Source organism: Vicia villosa, linkage group LG2, assembly GCF_029867415.1.
Source record: "Vicia villosa cultivar HV-30 ecotype Madison, WI linkage group LG2, Vvil1.0, whole genome shotgun sequence".
Lineage (NCBI taxonomy): Eukaryota > Viridiplantae > Streptophyta > Magnoliopsida > Fabales > Fabaceae > Vicia > Vicia villosa.
The window spans coordinates 25,897,693-25,914,121 of NC_081181.1; the positions used below are offsets into that span (position 1 = coordinate 25,897,693).

The 16,429-nt window shown below is 35.2% G+C and overlaps 1 long non-coding RNA gene across 1 annotated transcript; it reads left to right on the forward strand.

Moving 5' to 3' along the window:
- Window positions 1-13,658: 13,658 nt before the first annotated feature.
- On the forward strand, window positions 13,659-15,904 carry LOC131646031 (uncharacterized). The gene is made up of 3 exons (XR_009297260.1): window positions 13,659-14,043; window positions 14,164-14,585; window positions 14,964-15,904. It is a non-coding gene; the product is annotated as an uncharacterized LOC131646031 (long non-coding RNA).
- The last annotated feature ends 525 nt before the right edge of the window (window positions 15,905-16,429 follow it).

Genomic DNA, 16,429 nt, shown 5'->3' on the forward strand with positions numbered 1-16,429 from the left:
ATTTTAACTTTTTTATTTTAAATTCAGAATTATTTAATATTACTAAAAATTATAGGAATTATTTGTCATGAATGTACATTGGACTAATGGTAAAGACTTAAGATATTGGTTAAAGGTCCTGGGAGTCAACGTGGCAGTCCAATCACAGTTTAAAAGTATGAAAAAAAACCAGGTTGAAAAAAATATTAACAGAATGACTAATATGGTACAGTTAAAATTTGTAAGGGATTAAATCGGGTCCTTTTTTTGTGAGGGACTAATTTGGATTGTGTAATTTTTGTGAGGGACCAAAATGGGTCTTCACTCTTTTAATTTTTTAACAAATATTGAGTTATTTCAGATATGCATATCCGAAAAATCTCAACACCAAAAATTGGGATATTTCGAATATGCATATCCGAAGACACTAAAAATTATGAATTTAGTGCGTTCGGAGATACATCTCTCTAAATTCTGGGACAAAAAAGAATTTCGCCGAAAATCCCTAAGAAAATATATGGGTCTATAGAAAATTTTCCTTTGAACATTCTCACAAGTGCTTGTATAACTTGTGCGAAATGTTGTGCTTCAACAATCTTTCTGTTTGTTGTACCATTGGACACCAAATCTTTTTGCAAAAGGTAAAAGTATTATATACCACAAAGTATCATATACATTAGTGTTATTAAAAATATTTTTCTATTAAAACATGACATCCTGATTGTTTTTAGGTAAGTTAACTTTATTAATTGAAATATAAATAACTATTTGTTGAAGTTTTTATAGTTTATCTTTTCTTTATTTTATTTTTTCTAGTTTCTACATCCATTACTTTCAAATATCAAAGAAAACAGAGATGTGCAAAAAGTTTGGAGTTTTCGCCAATCGCCACAAATCTACCACCACGAAATCGCACACTATTGTAAAACTGTCGAAAACACCATAGCTTTCGTTTGAACTAGAAACACCATAACCGTCACAACACCTGAACCGATCGAAATCACAAAAAATCTCTATACGACCGCAACCATTTTTTAAAACCTTGACTACACCTCATTAGCATAGCATCATAAAACATTCCAAGAAATCAAATCATCAAATCAAATAAAAAATAACTTGTTTTACTCACCCCAGCTTCCTCTTCTGACTCCATAGTGAACTCTACTTAAACTTTTTTTGCTTCTTTTTTTCTCGGTATAATTTGAAGCATTAATCAATTTGTGATAACTTTAAAATTTATGGTTTACATGTTATCTTAAAGAACAATGGTGTGCTCTAATGATTTTTGTCTATTGTGCAGTTTTTTCTAAATAGACTATGACTTTGGTAAGAAGGTGTGTGACATCATCATATTCTGAACGCAACACTCTAAAAGAACACATATGATATGTTACAAAGGAAGTCAAGATTCGAGAATTCTTCTTCTACGACGGTTCTAAGAAACGTTAGTACAAGAGCTTTTGATTGTGACTTTGCAAGGAAGCTTTGAAGGCCTTCTAAAACTTTGCTTTTGTTATCCCAAGTTCTGAAGATGTTGAAGACAAGGTTCTGCTGAACAGGTTCTAAGGATCTGAAGACATTACTTTTGAAGACCAGGTGGTGAAGACTTTTAAGACAAAGTTCTGCTGAACAGATTTTGAAGACTCAAATACTTAAGTTAAGAAGACTCAAGTTCTGATCCTTCTACAACATGCTTCAATCAACATACATCAAAAGCCTCTGAAGATATAGAAGATCAAGAATGGCTTGTGTGAGATGGTGAGTATAAAAGTACAAAGTACACAGTTACGTATACTCTTATAGGGTGGGGTAAGGACAATCCTATCTATACTTATTATCTACCATTCCCACCATGACCGTTGGGAACATTACAACTGGATTTGGGTGCCGTCTAGACTAGGTTGATAATGTCCAATTTAGGTCGGTGTGTCGGTGCATTGTGTTGAGAATTTTTAGGGGTTTAATTGAAAAACCCATGAGGGTTTATCCTCCAAGATCATGGTGTTGATTTTAGGGTTTTGACAAGATCTTTTCAATTTGGATTTGATTGAGTGAAAGGTTTTAAGAACGGGAGGTCTTGCAAAGGAGTAACGTGAGACAGTGAATCGATTGGAGATCTTGGGTGACAACAATTCACAATTTGGATTCGACCGAGTGAAAACTTTGAAGAACAGTAGTTTCTTACAAAGAAGTAGCGCAAAATGGTGAATCATATTGGTATTGTTGGGTGAGTTGATCAAACTCAGATCAAGGGAAGAGAAGTGCTTGGATCAACATCAAACATAAGGCTTGTAGAGTTTGATTGCTACATTTCTCTTGTAAACTACTTTTTTGCAAAGATTGATATCTTAATTCTGATTGGAATTAGGGGTAGATGTAGCCATAGCAAGGACAATTGGTGAACTGCCTAAACAAATTCTTACGCCCTTTCTCTCTCATTTACTTTTCATAATAAAATTTTTAAATTCATAGAGTGAGTAATCGATTCGTAGAGATTTCTCCTTTGATTGTTAAAATTTAAATTGGTTTGTTGATTACTATTTCTGCAAAACACTTTTGATTATCTCCCGGAAGTGAATCTGATGAGGTCATAAAGGAGTTTGAGGGATCTTCCTCCTCGGCGCAGGCCTCAGAGGAAAATGTTGAGTGGATTGGGGGATTTGGGTAGCACGATTGTGAAATGTGTGCCCCCAAGATGATGGTCTTACTTATCCCTCGGGTGGGAGTCCCTTATATAATGTTCCTCAGTCTTAACGACCATTAAGCCGCCTTGTAACTGTCGTAATCATTGTAACCATTCCATAAATGTCGTAAGATCCGTATTAATCCCTCTATATTAATCCATTGATCCTTCTATTTCCGACCCGGTCATGATAGCTTCGGGCTATCATCCCGTCTTCTGACCCCAGATGCTTTAGTACAAACTCGATTGCGACTACCTCTTAGTATTGTTGGGTATGTCCGACATGGGAACCAGGTCTAGAGAATTATGGAATATGTACAAGCCCCACGATCTGGAGACCCGTATGGTCGAAGAGTTTAGACAAAGAGTTTCCAGAATTCTCTTCTTTCCTTCCCGATTGAGGTCTTCACGACTTGATGGTGTGTGATATGGGGTTATCTATGCACAAGTTTAGAACTCCGAGCAGGTTTGTGACCTATGGTCATTTGTAGAATTCGATTTATTCTAGGTTTACATACGTCGGAGAGCCCTAATGGGTTCTCGACCAGTTGAGGTCTTTAAGTTTGAGAGTATCTTGATATTGGTAAGGCGAGGAGCCCCAAAATGAGTTCCTGTCTTGATGGAGTCCTAAAACCCGGAAAGTTCTAGAGGTGGAGAAGTCGGAACGCCCCAGTGGGATCCCGACCCTTCTAATACTTTCATATCAACTCAACGTCTGGTCATGCATTTTTACGATCGTACTAGATCATGGAAGTTTTTATATGCTTTTAAATATATCTAAGCTACAGTGTTTGGCCTACTTCTGGCTATTTATTGATAGCCTCGGGAGTGTATCATTGGATTAATATTTTTATAGAAGTCTTAATAATATGGTTTTACACGAAAGTCTTCTTGACCTTGACTGATGTCAAGGGTACTTGCTTAGCTTAACTGGTAGGTCGCTCGACTCGAGGGGATCCTTTACGTATTTTCAACTCTTGTTATCATAGAACTTAATGAGTTTCTAGATTTTGAAGAAGTCGGAGAGACCCGATGGGATCTCGACTCCTTGTCATTTTGCAGAAGCTCGGTTAGATTCCTGACCTGGGACATATAGTCCCAGTGAGTTTTTAACTTAACATTTTGCATTTTTATTTTAAACCAAGTCGTTTGAAGACTTTTAGACGTTCCTACGAGTCGTGTATGTATGACCCCAGAAGAATGTTGGCGTAATTATGGAGTCATAATTTCATTGGCTCGAACTTATGATGACCCAAGCCCCTTGTAGTTTCTACATGTTATGCTTTTAAGCATCTACCAGTTTATATACGACAAAAAGTTGTGATGGCGTAATTGGTCGGATGTAACAAGAGTTCAAACTTTTTAATACAAGTTTTGAAGTGATGAGGTGCCTCTACTTGTTGGTTAGCTCGCTGAGTTATACAAAATACAGTTTTTGACTAGATGCGACCAGAGGACGTGATGGCATATGTCATACCCTAATTTTTGACCCCCCTGAGATGTTACATCATATAACATATTAACTACTCCATCAACTTAAAATAGATACCCAAAGCAGTCACTTGTTCACCAAGTACACAGGTTAGGGTTTCAAGCCAGGAAATCAGGCAAAGGATAAATCAAAGATGGAAATGATCCTCAACACAATCTTAGGGCTCAATATGCTTCATGATCCCCAATCTAAAAGCATTAAGACTCAAATCCATCAAAGGCACCAGATTAGGGTTTTTGAGCCTATCAGGGACTGAAATCAAGGCTTTCACTTGGGAAGACTCATAAAGCTTTAAAACATGATTCAAAGAGCTAAACCATCTTCAAATTATTTCTAAATCAATATCCAATGCAATATGTACTTCAATTCAAGTTCAACAACTCCCAATTTTATCTGGTCCACACTTAGGTTTTTTTACCTAATTCACCTAGAGAGTTGACTTTTGATCAGGACAAGATCCCATGGCTCAAATCATAGTTCAAGGGTCTCCAATACTTTATCATAAGCCACTCATGTCACTCATTTGGATATAAGAGCTTGCTTTATCCAAAACCCAGAAGATTACAATTCATTAGGAAAAAGTCAACTATTCGAGATCACCTTTGAATTTTTAGAAATCTAGTAAACTATGGACTCTTAAGGATCAAAATCATCAACATATGATCATTAAATTCATTTGATCAAAGAAATTTAATAAAATCAATCAAGAATAAAAAATTCAACGAAAGTCAAAGTTGGAAAATTCAAAGACTTAGAAAAATTCTAAGTGTTTTCAAGTGTTTTGGTCATAACTTCATGGGCAAGTAACTTCCGTTTTTAAGTATGCAACCGAAAAATCTTCCAACATGAAAGTTTTAGATCTTGACCAAATGAACAACTTTGTCAGATATAACTTTTTCTCAAGAGATCAACCATTTAAGAGGTATGGGCTCATGAAGTTCCTTCCAAAAACACTTAGAAAAATTCTAAGTCTTTTTAACAACTTTTTCACCAACTTACAAGACCTTTTTCTCTAAGATCCAAGATGAATCCTTCCAAGAACTTAACAAGAGAGTTAAAGTACATAATCTAAGCTTTTCAAAAAGTATTAGAACACCTCTTGATTCAAATTGAGCAAAAAGTTATGCATGGAAGAAGTAAGGCACTAAAAATTGGATTTTAGGCATAACCAACTTTGCATTTCACCAATTTTGTGCAAGTACCTCTTCAAATTGGTGCATATTCATTCAAATAATATTAGAAGAGATCACCAAGAATCAATTGCATCATTGCATCAAATTGGCAAAGTACAAAAAAATTAACTCCCATGTGATTAAGTAATCATTACAAAATGGGAATTTATGGAAAAATGGTGAATCATCAAAGGAGTATTTACAAAGCCAAATTGATGCCTTTAAACATCATAAATGGTATGCAAGATCAGATTAAATCAAGGGCTATGGCTTGGATCAAATGGAATAAAAAATCCATCGTTGCATTTTCAAGATATTTCACATTTCTTCAACCCTAAGCTACTCTCCAAATGACCTCACTATGTCTACCTCAGTCTCTTGATATCTCAGCCCAATTGCCTATAAATAGAAGGCTCTTTCTCATTTAAAATCACACCAAAGCAACTTGAATCCTTGCTTTCTCCAATTTCCCTCATTTCTCATTGTTTTCAAAAGATCTCTTGGCATGAAGAAGTGAGTTCTTCAAACCAGAGCTTCTCCCTTGAAAGTGAGGGTTCTAACACTTCATATACACTATGAGGAAGTGATCCAAGTCCTCTTTCCAGCTCTGCAACCTCAGGATCACCATATCCACATTCAACTTGGAGCTTGAGCAGTTGGGGTCGGGTTGAAGGATCTAGGAGGTGTCAAGCCAATTTAAGCACATCAACATCTTCTTTGAGGTCTAAGAAAGCTATCCAGATGTTCACCTTGCTTTTGTAACAATTGAAACATCATTATCCATTTCTACTTCAAGCTCTTGCAAGAGGAATCGGGTAGAGCAATTCAGAGCCATTCAAAGTGAAGCAAGTTTTCCTTTAGCATCCTTGAGGTCCTAAGAAGCTATTACAATAATCAAAACATTTCTGGAAGCTCTCCATCACAGCCTTCGATCTCAACTTCAGAGGTAAGTAACTCAGACTCAAACTCTATCATTCTTGCATCCTTTTTGATAAAGCTCGATACTATCTTGTCCAGCATCATGAGAGGATCAAAAGCCCTTTATTAGCATTCATTTATTCATCATGATAATCATTTAATTTTACTTTTAAGTATTAGGATTCTTCGTGTTCATACCAAAATTCTTGAGCTACACTAAAAATAAATGAATTTTAATGCCACCATCATGTTCCTTGTTGAAAATTGAGTGAAAACCATGTTTGGATCATTGCATTTGGTTGAGAATTGAGAGAAATAGAAATTCAAATCTTTGAGAGAAGCTTGAGGTTGAAGACGACCATGGCGCCATTTTTTGAATCTCTGAAACGTTTAAAAATATAATTAAATGTAGCCATTTCGTAAACAAGCCTCGCGTTTGGCTCAGTTGGCAATGTTTTTTGTTGTGGACTTCAAGGGCGTGGGTTCAAGCCCTTGCAAGACCAAAACTTCTTTTTTACCACTATTTTTCTTCATTTTTTTTTAACAATTTCACTCAATTAATTCACCTAACAAAATTAATTATTTTCAAGGCTTAAATAGTCCCTTGGTCCCTGTAAGTTAGCGTATTTTTGAATTTAATATCCACTCATTCCCAGTCACCTTATTTTGTTTGATTTTTTTCATTTTGATCCCTGAAATATTAAAATGCAAAGATTTAAAATGTTTGTCTCCATCAAGGTTTGAACCTTGTACCTCCTACTTACCACAACCTTGTATATCCACCAGGCCACTTGTATTTCTTGTTTTATAATTGCAATGCATAAGTATATATTACATACTTGTGTTAATTTTGTTTAAATGAATTTTTTTAAATGAAATGTGTTAAATTTTGTTTAAATTGTTGAATAGTTTAAATAGTCTAAATATTTAAAAAATAGTCTATATATTAAATAGTACAAATATTTATTCAAACATTATTTTTACTTTATAAATAAACTTCAATATGTATGATATATTTTAAGTACTTTATAAATTCATTCAATGTACAACACATTTTTCAACTCAATAATAAATTGGAGACCATATATTTAATTTATACGTTAATTCAAAATATACTTTTTTTTGAAATAAATTTTGTTTTGTTTTGAATTTTGGTAATAATTGTTGTTTTGTTTTGAATTTTGATAATAATTATTGTTTTGTTCTAATAAATAATAATATACAGTAATAGAAATAAATAAATAATAAATAATAATATATTGTAACATAAAAAATGCATTTAAAAATAGCATACATTGCTGTACCAAAAAAAGAGAGGAAACATTGCATTTAAAAAACAAACAACATTTAATGCATTTAAAAATCAAATATAATTTATAATCAAATAGCATGCATTGCAAATAAATATCAACCAGCACAAGTGGCTTAGTGGAAATGAATGAAAGAAATGATTTAAAGGGAGTGGGTTCGAAACCTATTACCCACATTTTTGAAAATGTTATAATTTGACCCTACAAGGACCAAAATCAAAAAAACAGAAGAAGTTGGCCTACGTGGAATTATGCCGCCACGTCATCAACGTTTGCCACATAAGCATTTTTGTAACGGAACTTTGACGTCAGGGACCAAAGTCAACAAGAAAGTGAGATATAGGGATACAGACCAAAAAAAAAAGATACAGGGACTAAATTCAAAAACACGCTAACTTACAGGGACGAAGGGACTATTTAAGCCTATTTTCAATTGATTTTTTGCACACTACTCATTTAATATATATATAATCCAAAAAAATCACAAAAATAATATTTATTTGATATATTTTTAATTAGGTGAAAAAGTCATTTTTTAAAGTATTTTAATACTTATAAAAATCATAGTTTTGATTTCTTTTCTCATATAATCTTTTATAAACCTTCATATGATTAAATATTATTGTTTTAAACAATTTTTGATGTACATACCAAGTTCACCTTGATTTAATTGTCTTCGCACTTTAAGTCAAACTATTTTTTTTAGTATCGAACGATCGAACGATTAGGGTTTTCCTTCAACAAATCCCTTCTTCTTTCTTCTTTAAACAAAACAACTTTCATAAATCATTTGGGCCTCTTGATTTTTAAAGAGTGTAAAACCTAACCCTTTTTATTTTCTTTTTTTTTTAAATAATTCATCTTTCATCTGTTTCTCATAAATAGTAACAATCTTTTGGGCATCTCCGTGAGTATAAGCCCCGTTCTTTGTACATATTTGTTTGTTTTAAACCTTGTTTTCTGTAAAACTTTCTCATCCTCTTTTAATCTCTGGTACTAAGAGGAGCATTATTCCCGGTGAAACTGCTCTTGGACCTTTGGGCATCTCTTCTGAGCTATAAGCCCCAAACCTTCTCTTCTGTAAATATTTCCATCTGTTTTTCAAAACAAAACTCTGGTACTAAGAGGAGCATTATTCCCGGTGAAACTGCTCTTAGACCTTTTGGCCTCTCTTTTGAGCTATATGCCCCAAACTTCTCTTCTTCTCTTTCAAACTTCAAAAAATTTCAATCAAAACTTCAAATTGTTTTCAATTCAAACTTCAACTGTTTTTAAATCAACTTCTCATCTGTTTTTTATTCAAATCATTCGGGCATCTCCTTGAGTATAAGCCCCATCCTCTATAAATATTTCATTGGGCTTCACCTTGAGTATAAGTCTCATCCCTTCTTTCTCATCTCAGATTCATGGGCCTCTATTATAGTATAAGACCCAATACCTTTTGTTCATACATTAAATAAATCTTTTGGGTTTCTCCTTGAGTTATAAGACCCAACATCTTTTCTTTTGAATAAAACACTCCATTGTTTCCATAAAAAACATTCAACTGTTTAATAAGGCTCTATACACACATAAGTCCTGGGCCTCCTCTTCAAACTGTAAGTTTTTATGGTTTTATTTACTGCTTTAATAACTTGTCAAATATAAACTGTATATATATATATATATATATATATATATATATATATATAGCTTAGATCCTCATTAGAGAAAAACCTAAGATAAATAAACTTATGTGTGTGTGTGTGTGTATATTTGGCCAGACGCGACAAGAGACTGTGATGGTCTAGTCGACTTGTGTCAAAAAGGTCGCGATGGCACATTTTGGCTATTGCGAAAAAGCCAGTGATGGCCTAGTCGTTTTGATCAAAGTAGTCGCGATGACATTCACTTTTGTAACACCCTTCTAAAACCCCGCGGAAAATTTAACAATAATCAGAGTAAAACATGAAAAGGGCATTACAATCTCCAGATAAATAAAACAATACTCATGTCATGCCATAAAAAAGAACGTTAAACCAAAATTATCCAGATTAACATGTTAACACAGCAGAAAATATCTTTGATATCTGAATAATGAAACAACTAGAGTCGTAGACTCAAAATACAATCATAAACAAACACCCAATAGTAAGAGTTTATCAAATAACTCTACATAACGTCCCCAGTGTTACACGACCAGAGCATGACATAGACCCAACTAACTCTAACGAATTACTTGACCTCAATCTGAAAATAACAACAGTAAGGGTGAGTTTCATTCGCATTAACAAATGATAGGAATATAAACAATATAACCTCATTCATACATTATTCACCCAAATCAATTATATTCAGATAGTATAGAAACATTCATCAAACACAACCATCCATATCAAACACATACGAATTATAACATTGGACAACTTCCATTCAAGTTATAATTATGCACAACAGCCTAATGCAATGCAACTAAATGCATGTGGACTAAACATGGGACGAACCCATCTCACTGATCCACCATCGTCAAGGATACGATGACACCCAATCACTAATTCCACACAATGGGAATTAGCTACCACTGATCCACCATCGTCAAGGATCAGCCACATAATGATTATGAAATGCATGCATCAACCATAACATGTTCATCATCCACATCCATCAACGATTCATAATCATTCATCCACAACACATAAAGCATACTCATATCACAACCATTTGATATTCACCACAACATAATACATTTAACACCGCAATATATTATCACCTCAGCAATCATACTAACTAAAACACCGCATAGCATATCCGTACCGTTACTCAATTTACCACCAAATACCAATTTTCAAAACCAAATAAAATAATTTTAAGTTATAACTCCCTAATCTGTTTCATAAAATAGAGAATTAATTTATTTAACGGACTCTCAAAACGGCGTACGAAAAGGATTAACGGTTTAAAAGTTACGGATTTTATAAAATGTTTTAATTTTCAAAAACAAACAGCGGTAACCGGTTACCTCATTTCAAGTAACCGGTTACTTCCCCTTTTATAGAAACAATATTTTGAAAATGTTCAGTGGTAACCGGTTACCTCAATCCAAGTAACCGGTTACTACACATGGCAGTAACTATTTTAATAAAATCACTCAGCGGTAACCGGTTACCTCAACTCAAGTAACCGGTTACTGCCTGACGGAGTTCCCACAAATCCTATTCGTAACTTTGGTAACCGGTTACTCCAAAGCATGTAACCGGTTACTGTCTCCCAGACAACAAATTTTCCCCAAAACCAACAGTGGTAACCGGTTACCTTATACCATGTAACCGATTACTTCGCACCTGCAACCTGAAAATGCAGCTTTTGACAGAATTTTCCATTCTCCATCATTCCAACTTCGTACCATTACGATTAAACACCACAAAGAGCATATAATCCAGACATTTGACACGATTATATCACAATACAAACATTTCCAACATCAATTATCATTCACAACAAATCAATTGCATCACACATCATGAATTGAACCTAAATTTTTCCAAAACCCCCAACTCTGACCTATAATCCAATTTAGAATCCTAACATACAAACTTAATCGAATCATTCATAATACCCATAATAGAGGTTAATGAGAAGAATCCCCCTTACCTCGATGTCAAATTCTTGGATGTTCTCGCTCTTCGCACTTTGCTCTTCTCCCAATTTCACGTTCAGCTCTTCTATTCTCTCTTGGCTTCCAATTTTCACAACTTTCTCTCTTTTCATTGTTTATGAAAAATATAACCTTAGTTTAGTAAAAGGCTTTGCAACTGACACACCCCCCAATCGCTAATCGCAACACTGGCCCATTAGCCTTATTATTCCATATTTCTCAAATAACTCAATTAGTTCTAATATTTAATTCAAAAATCAATTAAATTAAATAAAGAAATTTATGGGGTGTTACAACTTTGACTATTGCGAAAAGGTTCGTGATGGCTTAGTCGTCTTGATCAAAGCAACCGCAATGGCGTTCACTTTGACTATTGCTAAAAGGTCTGTGATGGCCTAGTCGTTTTGCTAAAAGTGTGAATCGTATTGAAACGATCTGTTTTATCCTGGAGGCGTCGTGGATATTTAAGAGCTGCTTTGCATAAATCTGGCAGTACCGCGAAACGTCTTAAAGAAAGCATACCGATCCGCGACTCAGCCGATATTTTCCTCTGTGGCATTATTTTCATAAACCGAAAAACAACAGTAATTCTATCTCGTCATCACCGAAATATGGTACTTGCCAGCTTATTCAAACATCTCATAAATTGGTTTAGCCTTTCTTTTCCAATTTGTATAGCCTCTGATCAGGAAACGAGTGTGAGGATTAAGTGCTCATGCTTGAACGATGTAGTGCATAAGACTCTCACTTCCTGTTGTGCCAACTCTTTAAACAAAGATTTCCAGAATGATTCAATTGCAGCACACTGTCGCACGCTCGCGAAAATGAACAGAGTCGCCACCAATATATTTATCCCAAAGAGGGAAAAGAATATCATAAAACCTGGAATAAGGAAAGGACGAGGTCTTTCGACCAGAGATAGGGTACGGGAGTCGGTTATGCGAGGGGAAGGTACTAGCACCCCTCACGCCCATCGTACTCGATGGTATCCATCTATGTTTGTTCTATTCTAAGGGTGTATAAATCTAAAGCTTAATTACTAAGGGAATGCATGCAAATGAAAGAAGAAGAAACACGGGGAAAATAAGGTTTATAAATAGTTGTGCTCGCTTAGGCCCCGCGACCCAATGCCTACGTATCCTTTTCAGGAATCAGAGCGCCGTAGTTCGGCTATTTAGTTTTTGTTTGTTTTTGTGTTTTTTAGTTGAACAGTTACATTCGCACTCCGCTGCTCAACCTCTGGAGTCTTAAGCTGGGAATGAAGCGGAAATAACGTGTCCGATTAGGAGAAAGAATGCCCTGAAGGCAAGAGAAAGAATGCCTCGGAGGCAAGAGAGAGAAGAGAGAATTTTGGTTTGTTTTTTATGTAACTTCATGATGAACAAAACCCAATACAAGGTTTCGCACCACTTCATTACTTTGTTTAGGTCTGAGCCTTTATTAGATATTTTAAATGTTTTTGATTGGTGATTTTTAAGGGGAATTAATCTGCGAGTTGAATCACATAAGAGTGCATAATGGTAGAGAAACAGATTAGGGAATGAATCCCACTCATTTCTCTACATAGTGATCGAGAAACAGATTAGGGAATGAATCCCACTCATTTCTCTACATAGCGATCGAGAAACAGATTAGGGAATGAATCCCACTCATTTCCCTACATAGTGATCGAGAAACAGATTAGAGAATGAATCCCACTCATTTCTCTCCCACTAAGTGATTGAGAAACAGATTAGGGAATAAATCCCACTCATTTCTCTCCCACTTTTAGTGAAGTGTGATTCGCCTCTTCCTTTATTAAATGTTTTAAAGTTGAAAAGAAAAGGGAAAGAAAAACTAGCCTAAAATGAATAACTAGCCTAATGTTATGATTATACCTAAGTGTTAGGATTTAGAGAGACATGGAGATAAAATCACAATTAGAAGTCAACAAGTAGGATACATGAAAATAGTACAAGAGCATGAAATAGAACAAGTCAAAATATAGCACAAAAGTGAATTTAAAATACTACTATTTGTATATGGTTTTTAATGAAGGAAATTGAATTCTAATTAACCAAAAGGGACTAAAGTGATTAGCCTAACAAAACTAACATTTTTTATTGATTATTTTCTATGTCAAAAAATGTATTGAAGTCTAAAAACAATAAGAAAAGTCGGAAATTTTATTACTAAAAGAAATGACAAAAAATCTAATTAAAATTTAAATTGTTAATTAATTAAGAAGGAGACAGGGGGGTGCAAGCCTAAAAATAGGTGATGAAGAGCAACTGGGCGCAGGCCCTGGAACTTGGCCCAAAGGTGTTTTAGTTACAAATTTTCCTTACAGTCTAAAAACTGAGTGTGACATTGGGCTTAAGGGGGTGAGATTAGGAAGGGAATTCGGCCCAAGATAGCTTAGATCTTTATTGTAGATTTTTATTGTTATCATGCAAAATAATAATAAACAAAAAAAAAAAAGATTAATTAACAAAAGAAGAAGATAAACGAAATTGGGAAATTAGGGTTTTACCTGTTGCGACTCCTCAGCTTAACATCGCTCTCGCCTCTCTCACTCTCCTTCAACAACGACGACGGCGGCGACTCAGACTTCTTCTCCGATGAATTCTCTTCGGTCACGCTCCCCTCTCGTGTATCTCAACTCGATGCAATCACGAACGGATGACTAGTTTATGCGATGGAGATGATGAACGTTGTTGTTGTGGGCACAGATTCGGGATGAGTGTCATGGAGATTGTTGAATCGTATTTGCGATGAGAACGAAGACGCGACAAAGATTGAAGTGTTGATGATGCGTTTGGTTGATGAGGTTCTGAGACGATTGATTGAGGTTACCGAGAATTCGAGGGACTCAAGTAAGCGCTCGCCTTAATCTTTTGCTTGTGTTCATCCGATTCACTTTTCTTTTTTTGATTTCTGAATGACTTGTTATGGTTGTTGTCGCTGCGTGATGATGAAGATTGTTGCTTCTGCAGATGATTGGAGATATGTTTGATTGAAGGTGAGAGCAATGGAGTATTGGGAGATGATTCAGAGATTGAACAACTTAAGATGATGACGATGGGGGTCGCAGAGGTGAAACGGGTGAAGGTTCTGGTGTGTGAAGTGAGGATTGGTGATGAGAGTGAATGAAGAAGATGGGGGAAGAAAATGGAGGAGCTTGCAGAGAAAGATGAGAGAAGTGAAGGTGATGATGAATGAAGAATCGAGGGAGAAGAAGAAATAGTGCAGAGTGGAAGATATGATTTTTGGAAGATGAATTGGAGAGGGAAAATGATGAATTGAGAGAGGGGAATCTGAGAATGGTGAAGAAAATGGGGTGAGTGAACAAAAATGGTGGAGGAAAAAATGGAGGCTTGAACAGAGTGGTGGCTGAAGATTATATAGAGGTTCAAAGGTTAGCTCTTCCCTGAATTTTCTGTTAGATTTCAGTTAGGGATCTGTTTCTGTTAGTTGGTAGTTATTTCTGTTATAGGTTAGAAACTGTTAGGGAATAATAACTGAATTCTGTTAGGAGGTTATGAAAACTGTTAGTGTTGAAATGTGTGTTGAGTGTAAGTTAGTTATTGGTTGAAGGGTTAGAAAAGTTAGTTATGAATTAGTACTAGGTTGTTATGAAAACTGTTAGTGGGAGGTTACAATTCTATTAACAGTCAGTTGAAAGTTTGGGGGACTGTTAGGGAATGGTTATTGACAGTTGTGATTCTGTTGGAGGGTTAACAGTTTGTTATTCAATGTTAAATTTATGAACTCTGGTTTTGCGGTTGATTTGCAGGTGGTATTTTTGTATTGCAGGACTGCTGTTAACGACGTATCATTGTGTCGGCTCGCAACACGTTCGCCTCTGGTCTGGCAGCAAGTATATAGCATGAATGGAGGTCTTGTAATGGCTGTATGATGCTAAATTGTGATAGTTGCAGCAAGTTTTATTGTTTTTTTTCTTTTTTTGAACATGTAGAATTTTGGACTTTAGGAGTTAATTCAAGGTGTAATGAACACTGTGATGGATTGTAATGTGCTCCAACTGTGAAAACTCTCTTGTAATTGGATTGAAATAAGTCTTTGAAATGTATTGAATTTGTAATGCAAGGTTATCCTTCTCAAACATGAAGTCTGAACATGTATTTTTTTTCTTTCCAAAATTCAAGTTCTCTTTTGGTTTTGTTGAATGATGTTCTTCTTGTGAGCTTGACTTGAATAACAAAAAACCACATGAATTGACCTTGGCTTGCTCGATCACATTTAGAAGCTAGATTAAATATTTGAACATGAATGAACTTCTTGATGGGCTTCTAACTTTAATTCTCAACATTTGAGTCAACTTGCAATTGAAGCAACCCTGATGAGAATAAAATTTATCTTGATAGAAAGGAAATCCACCAACATCTCTTCTGACAATACTTTGTATGCAATCAAATAAGCCTCCTACCAATTTCGGAACTAATCCGTACATAGAAATCCTTAATCATAAGAAGAAACATCTGGCCATTAATTCATCTCCTGATAAAGTATAAAGCTTTTTTTTTTGAAGAAATAAATAAGCTTGTACCAAAATCTATATGAGACCATGATTTGTTTCATGATCCTTGATCCCTTGTCAATGTTATTGATTAAATGAATGCATGAGTGTTAGATGACCTAATGAAGGTATGCAAATGAATGTGAAACTTAAGCCAATTATAAATAAATTAAGATGGGCAAATTTTGGGGTGCAACACACACAATCATACTATGTTGGGCCTTCGCAAACTCAATGAATGCAAATTAGAAGGAAATTTAGAAGCACAACGACTTGTGATTAGCGAAAAAGAGAAGAATAACTTATCTTTTGATGGTCATGACGGCACCATGATCCCCCTATGATAAAGTTGGGTACTTTTTCATCACGTACTACCTGCCGAGACCTGCAGATGGCGGTTCAGTTTCATCCCGGTGCCGCATTACACATTGGCACCCTCCTATTACCGCATCATTGGTCACTTGATCTATGCATTGCCGATCTACTTTTGGGATGGTGATGACGACTATAAATGATAGGCCCAACAGAATTGTGAAGAAGCCCATATGGCAGCAAGATTATATTATGGACTAAGCTTTTAATTTTTAAGTTTATGTTTTATTATATTTCCTCCAAATGGGCTCAACCAGATTATTGTCCAAGGCCCATATGTTATGCTTTGTATTTAAGGTGCTGCTGCCTCTTCTTACAGCATGCTGAATTAAAATATGTTTCTATTTTCT